Below are 12,788 nucleotides of genomic sequence, written 5' to 3' on the forward strand. Positions count from 1 at the left end.
AACCCAAATAATAACTATGGACAGATATAATTTGATTCTATACTGCAATAAGTAAACAAAGCTAGTAAACAACAGTTAACAACAAAAAACCTATCAACGAAACCAAACCTAGTGGTAATTTAATTCACCACAAAGAATACAGAGTCAAAGTACTTATTGATACTGACTCACTTGCAGAAACAAACTATAACAAGGGGATCCTTTTTGAACCTGTATTTGAATAACACAGTCCACTTAAATGAACAATGTGTAATGTATATAGTTACATATTAGCATAGATGCTAATATTTCTCTATCAAAATTGCCACAATGTATCAACCACATTGTTGCATAAAAATTGTTCACATCATAAACTTTAATAAAATTCCTTATACTTTAAAAACATAAATAAACATTATGAAAACGTTACACGTCTTTCACATTAAAAATTGTTACAAAGTAACAACCCCTTCCTTAAGTGACCATACAATAGCTTCAACAAAGTAAAAGCTATTGTAAACAAACTTTGAGTGCATGATCGTGGGATCAACAAAAAGTCTTTGTACAGCATTAAGTGACTGTACCCAATGCTGATCATAGCATAATTTTAAGTAAGAGCTTAAAAAATGACGCTATGTTACCAACAGCAAACTTTTGAGTTGTCATGCCAACAACAGAGAAACTTTCTGTTACCTTACAGTAACTTTTATGAAAACATTAAGCTTTCTGTTAGAACGAAAACTTTAAGCTGGTTTCCATATAAAATTCAAAGCTCCAAAAATATAGCTTTTGAGAGCTTGAATTTATCTCTGTTAAACCGAGTATAAAACCCTAAGATCAATCCTGTTAAGGTTAGATTTTGTCAAAGAGTTCAATCTTCTCCATCGGTTATTTCAATCGTAGTAATAAAATTTTGAAAGATCAAAATTTTAAAAATAAAACTTGTGAAAATAATAAAATTTTTGAAAGATCAAAAATTTTAAGTAGAATTGTGAAAATTGTGGAAAATAATAAAATTTTGAAAAATCAAAATTTTAAAAATTAAAATTTGTGAAAATTGTAAAAATAATAAAATTTTGAAAAAACCAAAATTTTAATAAATTGTGAAAATTGTAAAATAATAAAATTTAAAAATAGTGAAAATAATAAAATTTGAAAAATCAAGAATTTAAAAATAAAATTTGTAAAAAATCAATGTTTTAAAAATTAAAAAATAAAATATTGAAGACGAAAATTTGTGTGTTTTTTTTTTCTCTTTCACTTCATAAGCGTGCAACAACATTACTATATAAAAATACACCAATTGTTTCCAAGCGTCGTTATGTACCTAGGTTAAGTCGAAAGTAAAGAACCAAATAAAAATCAGAACTAGAAATGCACTCATAAGAAGCGCACTAGGTTCCAAACCAAAAAACATTCTTTTTATTTTTCAAGTAAAAAATTGATGTTAGCAGAAGGATCGCCAAATAATATCGGCGGTTAAATATCCTTCAGTAATAAACATCATTACAAATGAGTTAAGTTAGTTTTAAGACAATTTTTGTATAAATAGAGAATAATTTCTTAAATAAAATCAGTCCATGAGTTACTCTTTAAACTTCACAGTGCTCGGTTGATATTAAGTGTTAATAGTGCCTTAAACATTTGTGTAAGTTAACGCCATAAATTATAAATCGCTTCATATTGTTTAGATACTCTAAGCGTTCATAGGATTAACGGTTCTAAAATGTGAAGTACTTCATAAACAATCTTAGTAATAAAATTCATATTTTATTGTCGTGCATTAAACACGCACAATGTGCATTAAATACGCACAAATATCAACTATTTGTTTACATTTGAATCTTCCGTTTATAGTTACTTTTAGGTTTAAGTCTTCTGTTAAAAATTATAAGTTTCAGTTTTAAGTAAGATTTCAATAAAGAATGATCATACTGATCATAAGAAATATTTTTTAAAAATAAATTGAATAAAGACTAAATTTAATTTGTATAAGTGGAAAACACCCGAAGCGCCGTGAAGAGTGCCTTTCTGTTAACTTAAGTGAAATTTACCGAAGTGCCGAGAAAAGCCTTTTTAAATTCTTAGTAGATTTGTTACGAAGCTCCCGAGAAGAGCGCCTTATAATTTTTTAACTGTAATTCGCCGAGAAAGGCGATTTGTCATAATAAGTGCTATTACGCTGATATTTAGTCAGCATAATTTTTTTTTTTTATCGAAAGTGACGATTTAATGAGTTAATAATTAATATTGAAGTGCGAACTAGTGAAAAAAGTGATTAGTACCTTGTTAATGTAAATCAATTATCACATTTACAAATCGAAAGAAACGATTTATCAATTCTTTTCTCGCGGTTGTTTGAACATTCTGAATGGTTGGAACGCGTCGTGAGTGTTTCCAGACTTGAGATCTTTTCAGAGTTAGAATGTAATTTGTTCATCTTAATATTTAATTGCTTTTTATTTTATTTTCAATTTTAAATTTTTAATTTCATATTAATTTAATTTCTATATTATATTTTTTATTATTAAATTTTTTTTTCTAGCTTTATTTTATAACACATTCATATTATTATTCCTTTATTTTTATTTTTATTTGCTTTTTTATTATTTAGCCTTTAATATTTTAATTTATTTCAGCAGTGAATCTTATTTACTGCCTTTAATAATAAGAAATTTGGTGTATTTATTTATTTTTTATACCTTTAATCGGTTGTCATTATATCTGTTGACCCCTGCCTTATGTCTATTGACGACTCCGCTTCACTTAGCAGTACCCTTGCCATCATCACCAAGCAGAATGTCTCCCTCCTTGAGGAAATTTCTGAGTTCAACAAGCGCCTCAGCTTCCTTGAGGAATGTTTGGTTGTGAGTTAAGTAGTTGTAAAACAGCTGACTTTAATAAAATCGGGAAAATATTTTGAATAAAATTTAAACAGTTAAGCATTGGCGATGGAGAAGAAAAGTTATAAAAAAAGGTACGGTTGCCCCCAAGCAGCAGAAAATGCACTTTTGGAGGTTTGTGAGTGCAATATGGAAGGCTTTCGTGGTGCACGCAAGAACGGGCATGTGCATAAAGAAATCAGCGATGCATTAAATCAATTCGGGTTTATGCACAATCCCAAAGAAGTGCAAACGAAAATAAATAACATGACCTCAAAATTCAGGTATTTGGAATTAACGTAACGAAGATAATAATAATATTTAATGTTTAATTTAAATTTTCAGGAAGAGGTATTAAATACCTTGAAAAATTCATGTGAAAAATTATCAAGTTCTTTAGAATCAATAAAGCAAATTGAAAGAGAGTTGCTTCAAGAATCAAAAAAAAAAACTGAAGAACTTCATGAATTTGTTCAAGATTCTAAAGAACTGAAAGATGTTTTTCTAGATTTTTTAAAAAAACAAATATAAGTTGTGACGACTAAATTTTTTTGAATAAATTTTAGTCTTGCCACAATACGCATTTCACACGTTTTTAAAAAAAAAAATGCTGACGTCAAAGATAACTATAATTAAATAAAATTTGATGTTGTGTACTCCAACATATCTAACATATGCTATACATACCTTGAAATACCCTGACGAATATTGATTTTAATTAATATAGTTCGAACTATATTAATTAAAATAAATTTAAATTATTTTTCCGAACCGCATGAAACACATTTTATTAAAAACAAAGCATAATCAAAACAAAAATAGAAAAAAAATGAGAAATGTCATTTATTAATTTGTTTTGTGCATTTCGGTTGATCGCCAAAAATTGCAGCGGATAATAGAAAAAAGCTGCGAGTGTAATTTAAAGCTTTCAGAAGTCAACAACAGAATACCTGATGAGGGGAAATGTTGAGGGTATTGACCGAACAACGGCTAGCAAAAAAGTCCGCTCGAGGCAGTTAGAAAAAAAAAGGAGAATAAAAGGCGCAAGCGGAGGAGTTTTCGGTCTCGTGGCTCGTGGTAAAGTTGAACGCAACGCATCGTACCGGTGGTGTTAATTACTTAGTTTTTTTATTTGTCCATATATAGAAATAATTTATTCAAAAATTATTTATATACTAAATTTAGATTTTTTCAACTTTAGTTATTTTTTTTGTAAAATTAAAAATTGCTTAAGAGCATAACGTATCAAATAAAACTTTGATTTTATTAATAAAAATTTACTTTGGTGCTATTTTCTTAGCCAACTTTTGCATCTCGGGATAATAGTGTTAATAGCCACAGTATAAAAGAAATAGTTGACGGCTTTAACAGTGGTCAACTAAAAGATTTTGTACTGGTGCTCGTTCGAACGTATAAACGTGTTGACACCACAAGCAAAAGACGTGGCGCGGCTTGGGTGTCTCTTTGTCTCCGATACGTGGCAAAGTTTAAATTGATTGGCGTTTCCTGATAATCAACGCTGGACATTGTAAGCAGCCCTGATGTACCAGAGAGGAAACGACATTAGTTGAACGCTGGGTCCCCGCGAATAGAAATTTTCTTGTAAGACCTTGGACTAGGCTGAGAACTACCCCGGCTAGGAAAAATTAGGTTCATTACAAAGTAAATAAACAAATATAAATAATAAAAGTTCAAAAAAGTAACTAATTTTTATTTTAATAAAATGTAAATAACTAAAAATTAAGTTCAAATATGTTAAATAATTTTTTAGTTCATAAGTAATCTAATCATTATTTTAATAAGATGTAAATAATTAAAAATTAAGTTTAACAAAAAAATTCATTTTTTCCGTATATTTTAGGTTCTGCACATTGCATGTATCGATGCCCGCGGCACGTTGGAACCGAGGATCGCAGGTAATGTCCATGTGATTTATAAATAAACATTTTAATTCAATTTCATATTTTTTTAGGTAAATCCACTTCAGTTTTCTTCACGTGAGTGATTTTTATCTATATTATATGTAGAGGTAGTAATTAGTTGACACACAGATTTTCTTTTTCGCTTGTTCTTGCGATATGTAACACAGAAATTTACTGTGTAAATTTGTGTCGTTACAACGGGTATATCAAAAATAGGTGAACGATCATTTGGCGAGGTTTTCAAGGTGAAATCTAAAGAAGACGGTCGCATTTATGCCGTTGAACTTACAAAACTAATGTTAGGGAATAAAATATATCAGAAAGACCGTCTGGAAGAGGCCATGCTCTATGAACCGTTTTCTGAGCAACCAAATTGTTTGACTATTAAAGAAAATTTGCAAAAATATTTAGATAGGTGGATTTTCCTCGATATACTGGTTGCATTGAAAAATTTACACGACAATAAATTGAGTCAAGCACCTGTAGTATTTCGAACTTAACCAAGAATTTTTGATAAACGCGCTAATAATTTAAAAAATAATTGTCTACAAAAAATTTTATTAAATTCCACAATATCTTTACTTCCAATAAAAAGAGAAGTACAATACAAACCCAGAGTAGCAAAAATCGAAGAGCAAAACCAACCAGCTAATGCTGGTAAGAACCACATACAAAAATGTGAAATAAAATATATAATATCTCTAGATATTAAAATTTAAATTCAAGAAAAATTTATAAATATATATTTATAAATATGTTTTATATAAAGTAAATGAGATAAATGTCAAATAAAAATAATATTGTTAATAAATTCATATTGTAATTAAGAGGCAAATATGTCTCCAACAATGTCTCCAATTATATAAGTTAAAACACGCGTTTCTGAATCCTGCCCTGTGCTTAGTTTCATTAACTACTTGTTTGTCTGGAAAAGTCCCGTTTGGCTTCGGTAGATCTCAACTCCACAAAAGTGCGCTCGTTCACTTCTACTTGGGCTACTAAGCGAGCAGCATATAAAAATTGACTATTGTGGTGCCCATGACCTACATCATTGTTTAATATGACAAGTCATTGCATAAAGTAACAAAACAATTGTGACATAATTTATTGAATGCACATTTGTCGCTTTGTCGTTTTGACTTTGATCATATTACACTTTTAAATTTTGTTTGACTCACGCCGTTATGATTGTGCACTCGTAACATGATGCGCGAGCCAAACGTTTTATCATATGTGGTCATTGTACGGTAGTAACACAAATTCCTTTAGAGAAATGTTAAACCTTATGAATAACACTTATAATAATATATACAAGTAAAAATGCATAAGAAATAGATAACATATGTTAGAATAGTATAATAGATACTATGAATATCTTACATGTAAAAATTATATACTTTATCAAAAATTGGGAGTAACCAATGTATTGATTGGTTACTCAAGAATATATAGGAATTAAATAATAAGTTTAGTACATAAGAATATTTTGTATAAATAGAGTAAGATTTTACAAATAAATCAGATTCTTTTAGATTCTTTTGCAAAGGCAACAAGAATAAACTATATTTTATTTTGAATCTCTGGTTATATGCGGCATATCTGCTGGTAATACCATTAAGGCGGCTGAAGAGCTTAGAAAATACTTAAAGGCGGCTGAAGAGCTCAGATTAATACTAATCCTTGCTAGGTCGAAACCTTTCTTCTGGGGTTCTTAATTACAATCCCTTAGCAATCCTGTCAAGTTAATACATATTAATGTATTGGATGAAGAACCTTGCATGGCAATCCTGAAGCTACACATCTTTACATGGCGATCCTGCAATTGACGGACCATTGGAATCTCGAAATTATTAAATCGAAAACTATTAAATAACCTGCAATTGACGGACCATTGGAATCTCGAAATTATTAAATCGAAAACTATTAAATAACCTGCAATTGACGGACTATTGGAATCCCGAAATTAATAAATCAGAAATTATCAGAAATAGTGTGGTGCCCATGACCTACATCATTGTTTAATATGATCAAAGTCAAAACGACAAAGCGACAAATGTGCATTCAATAAATTATGTCACAATTGTTTTGTTACTTTATGCAATGACTTGTCATATTAAACAATGATGTAGGTCATGGACACCACACTATTAACTTGTTATAATTTTTATTACTTGGATATAATAAAACCACGTAGGTCATAAACAACGTTTTAAATAATTAAATAAAATAATAAATAACGATTAACAAATAAATATTTAAAATAAAATAAAATAATAAACTATTAACTGGCGCCCGAGCAGGGACTTGAGGTTATCTGTTAGACCAATAGCAGCGAAACAATGTAAAATGTAACTAAAATAATACAGTTAATTAAGTTAGTTTTGAGATAATTTTTGTATAAATAGGGAATAATTTCTTAAATAAGATTAGGATCGATTGAATACTTATGCTAAATGCTTCTTTCTATTCTTTTCAATTATTTTTAAACATTTGGTCCTTCGAGCCTAGGAAATTGGCTAAGGCAAATTTTTTTAAAAATTCTTGAAATATATATAAAAATCATAGTGATCCCCCACCAGTGGTAAGACACTTAACTTTGTTAGAGCCTTACAACCTCTAAAAGTAAAACCGTTCATTAAGAACAAAAATATTAGTTAAAGTGATCGATGTAAGACACTTAACTAAAAATAAAAAGTTCAATGCGAACAAAAAATTAATATACAAATCAAAATTATTAAGGCTGTTCACAAGAACGCCATTAAACCCGAAGAGCTGATTATTTTATTTTAATTTTAACAAATTAAAAAAAAAAGGCAAATGGAAAATGCTCGCACATTTTTGGAACAAAGTGACGACGATGAAGAAAGCGAGATAAATTTAAATTCCATTGAAAATATTGTTTATATACCACCTTTGTTTGATAATCAAAGCGATGAAGAACAAATTGATGACAATATTATTACTGGCGTCGATTTGGATGCGTTGTGCGAAATTGCTGGTGAAGTCGAAGTAGAATACACGTCACTAAATGACTTCGATGCTCCACTTTCCAAGCTTCCAAAAGCCAAAGTGGAAAAAAACTAAGATCACGAAGTTTAGAAATCATCACGATGCAACTGCTTTATTTGAAAAACAAAATGAGCTTGTTGCTAAACTCAGTAAGTTTTTGTGAACTTTTTATGTCTTGGTTGTTATTTTTAAGATTATCTTCATTTTTGTAGGTGGCAAAAATGTGGTGGAATATGTGGAACTTTTTTTGGACGACGAAGTTATTAATTATATAGTTGAACAAACAAACATATACGCACATCAAAATAATGCTCAGATGTCTGCAACAAAACCAATATAGTACGGTTTATTGGTTTTCTGTTACTAACATGGTATCATACTGTTCCTCAAGTAGAATTATATTGGAGCAACAAAAGTGACTTAGGTGTTCCAATTGTTCAACAAGCATTTTTACGAGCTCAATTTCGAACTATTAAAAAGTACATACATTTAGCCAATAATGAAACACTGAATTCGACGGACCGTTTTGCAAAAGTCACACCACTTATCAATCTGATGAATAAGAAATTTATGCAGTTTGGTATTTTTGAGGAGCATATTTCAATTGATGAGCTAATGGTGCCTTATTTTGGAAGACATTCTTGTAAAATGTTTGTTCGGTCTAAGCCCATTCGTTTCGGGTTTAAAATATGGGCATTGGCATCAAGTGATGGTTATATATTTAACACTATTCCATATGCAGGAGCCTCACAACCCTACGATAAGAAGTTGGGATTGGGTGCACATGTTGTTCTCGAATTACTTAAAAATGTTGAGAACCCACAACATCATTTAGTATTTTTTGAGAATTTTTTTAGTTCACATTATACAGTTAGCTGCTCATGATTGCTTCAAGACAATAGAGACCGAACTGGAAGAATGCAGGAAAGTTGTAAAAACGTTGAGGATGAAAATTAAAAACAATGTTAATCTTAAACTTGTAATGCTATCAATTGATAATTTGACCAGATGGAACTCTACTTTCAACATGGTTGAATCAATATTAATTTTAAAAAGCTGTATTGATGGAAATGAAATCGATGTGGACTTAGAACGCGAAATAAATTGGGATTTTATACGATCTTTTGTCGCTGCTTTCGAACCCATGGCAGAATGCAGCAGAAAACTTCAAGCAGAACAATATATAATGGGCGACTTTTATCGTGATTGGCTGGTATGTGAAGTCCAGCTGAAAAAAAAAGTTGAAAACTTATTTGCAAACAATTTATTGGAGGCAATGAAGAGAAGGAAGAAAAAATTGATGGAAAACGTTGCTTTTATTTCTACTTTATATCTTGATCCGCGACTTAATTTTCTGGAATCTCCTTATTTTACAGATGAGCACCGAAAAATTGGATTGGTAAGTGCTAACTTCACGAATTGCATTTGATGTTGATGTGGATTGTAGTCACGAAGAATTACCAACTACATCCGCTCTACCTGATAACCCATTCAAGGACTTGGAAGAAGAATATCAACTTTCCAAAGGTTGCTCTACTATTCTTACAAATGCGACCATAAGACAAAAACTTGACAAGCTGTCGTATAATGAAAGGATGCCATTTGGTACGAATGTTTTAAAGTACTGGAAAAATTTAGCTAGTACGGATAAAGAGATGTCTAAGTTAGTGGAGGTCATCTTAGCAGTACCACTTGACTTGTGTCCTTACTGTAAAGAAGACAATTAAGTAACTATACGACCAATGACATAGTTATATATAAAATATTATATTATTATTAAACAATAGCATTTAAGTAAATAGGAATAACGCAGATTATTGTAAAGAGCGTTCTTAGTTAATAAGTATTACCGAACTTTCTTGGGACTAAAAGTAGAAGTCTCCAAGCAGTCTGGTGCGGAGTTAAGATATAAGAACACGGTCTTGTGTAAAGAAGTTGAATAAAGTAACTATTGAAAACTTTAAATAAAAAATTACATCTAATTAAATTACATGGCGATCCTGCAAAAATTGCAGTAGGACCAATAAGATCTAATAAATCTAATTAATAATAGATCTAATAAATTGAAAGTTTTAAAATTTCCTTTGTAACATAAAAACATTAAATAAATGTGACATGTGAAATACAAAGAACTAGTAAATGATTAAAAGCTCCAAATTTCCTTTTTAATATAAAATATTAAATAAGTCACATGTGGAGTACAAGAACCAAAAACTACATATAGTTAAAAGTTTCTTTTTTTTTCAGTAAAAAACACTACATAATAAAGTGAGATGTGGATAAAGTGAGATTAACAAATGAACACAAAGAAATATATATAATAAAAACAAAACCAATGAAATAATACAGACGCCAAGAGATAACAATTAGAGTACTAGGAGTAAAAGAGTTCTCGAGCGATGAGTACAACAAAAACATCAACCTCCAACTTCCAAAATAGTAAAACAAAGACTTCAAATGGAAATCAAAATCAGTATCGATTGAATACTCAAGAGAACATCAACTCTCCTCTTTTATTTCAATTTTTAATCAGTATCTTTTATATTCTTTTATATACTTTTATACAATTTTTATATATATTTTTTTATATATTTTATATTTTTATTTATACATATTTATATTGTTTTTATATATATTTTATAATTAATTTTATTATTGTTTTATTTATTCACACCATGCAGTTTTTCATGAGTAGGTTTGATTAGGATTATATGCCCTTCTCCAGGGTCTTTTGGTATTATATGCTAGCATTTGGTATATAACATTGATTGCTCTGAAGGCCTAACAATACTAAAAATATTGTTAGATTAGATGGTGACGTATATGCCACAAGGTGATGCTTTATTGCACATGTATGGTTATGCAACATATATGTGTAGTTTGATGGATTGTAGGATGTGTTTTTATTTCTTCTGTCACAAAAAACTTGATTGTTAATTGGAACTAGATTATGTGTTGAGGTAGGTTAGAGTATCCATTATATAATATTATGGTGGTATTACTAATGGAGCAGTAAAGAGTAATTTGATTAATTGGCCTAGGACAATGGTTGTTACCATTTATTCATGATACTTTGACTTAATTATGTGATTGATGCCTTATTCATGATATTTCAATTGTGAATGGGGGATTAGTTATGTATTTTTGGCTTTGTATATATTGATGTGCACGTAATTTAATTATTTGATTATTAAGGCTTATATTTTGTTTTTTTCAATAATTCAATTATATTATTTTATTATATATATTTAGTGCAACATGTGTAAACATATGTCGGTCACGTGTAAATATATATGTAGAAATAAATATATATGTAGGATGGTAGATACCATGTTGTTTAGATAAGATATATATAGTTAGTCATAAAGCAATCTGATTATATGATTCTTTTAGAATTGTATTTTTAGATAATGTATAGTTTGTGTTTGAAGGGATTGATTTGCTTGACAGATATATTCTTCTTAAGTAGTGGTTGTACCATGAAATAGAATGAATGTTTTGTTTGTTTGGTATTTCGTTATATTCTTTTGAACATATATTGTATATTCATTTATGATGAGCTATAAAAATAGGATTGTTTAGACAATTTTTTACAAATTTTTAGGGAAATTTTTAGAAATTTTAGCAATTTTTAATAATGGCTTTAGTATATATTTTATTAATATATTTCTTAATTTATTATTATTATTATACTATTATTTAATAATATTTTATTATTAGTATTATTATATTTAGTTGTTCAATAATGAACATATTTTACTTTAATTAAAGTAAGCGAAAGCATTTCTCTTTCATTTCAAAAATTAATCATTTGGTCCTTCGAGCCTAGGAAATTGGCTAAGGAAAATTTTTTAAATTTTGAAATATAAAAGTCATAGTGATCCCCCACCAGAGGTAAGACACTTGACTTTGTTAGAGCTTTACAAACTCTAACTCAAAATTTTTCAGAGCCTTACAACCTCTGAAAAATAAACTCGTTCGTCAAGAACAAAAAATTAGTTAAAAGTGATCGATGCAAGACACTTGACTAAAAATTCAAAAGTATTAAGGCTGTTCAAGAACGCCATTAAAACCAAAGAGCTGATCCTAACAGCTTATATAATAAAATAAAATAAAAAAAGGAATTTAGGGAAATTCATCAAGGTTAGAATACAGGGCGTTTTTTAACTGTCGTCAGCAAATAGACATAAACATTTACTTTATTTTTTAGATGACAAAAAATAGAAAAAATCCATCAATACGAAACAATATCAAAAACGTGTCAGAAGAACACAAAACAATTGAAGAATATATACCCAAGCAAAAGCAGCCAGGTTCCTACCCTACTTACACACCAAGTGTAATAGCAAATCAAGGTCCAAAGAAGTTAACTATTGAAGAATATAAAAAGCGGCAAAGACCAATAAGACCACCAAGTCCAAAACCCGAGATAAAGAAGAAAAGAAAAAGAGCTGGAAAGCAGTTTCAAAGAAGGAAGGCGTTTGCACTATTATACCAAGAATTGCATCTGCAAACAAATAAAGAAGATAAAATAAAAATTAAAAGAGAAATTAAAAAATTACGAAGAGAAAAAATATAATAATAAAAATTTAAACTAAAAAATATCTTTCCTTTAAAAAAAAAAAATGGGTCTATTAACTAATACACAGAGCGAATTAATCAAAGACCAATATAATTTGATCAAAAAACTAGAAGAACTATTTAAACAGGCAGAAGGAATAGTAACAAGGAGTAAAAAAAATGAAGTACTAGAATTACTAGAAGAAATATGGAAAACATTCTCGGAGAATGATAAAAAATTATATAAGTTAGGTATAGAAGATATACCATATTTCAACGAAGGGGTAGGAAAAGATATGTTAGAAAAATATACTAAAGCAAAAAAATTACTTTCAAATACAGAAGAATCAGAGATAGACAATCCAGAAGATTCAGAAATAACCACACAAGAATTCAAAATAACGAGAGAAGAAGCAGGAAAAGACAAGGAAATGGC

The sequence above is a fragment of the Teleopsis dalmanni genome, chromosome 1, assembly GCF_002237135.1.
Source record: "Teleopsis dalmanni isolate 2A chromosome 1, ASM223713v2, whole genome shotgun sequence".
NCBI lineage: Eukaryota > Metazoa > Arthropoda > Insecta > Diptera > Diopsidae > Teleopsis > Teleopsis dalmanni.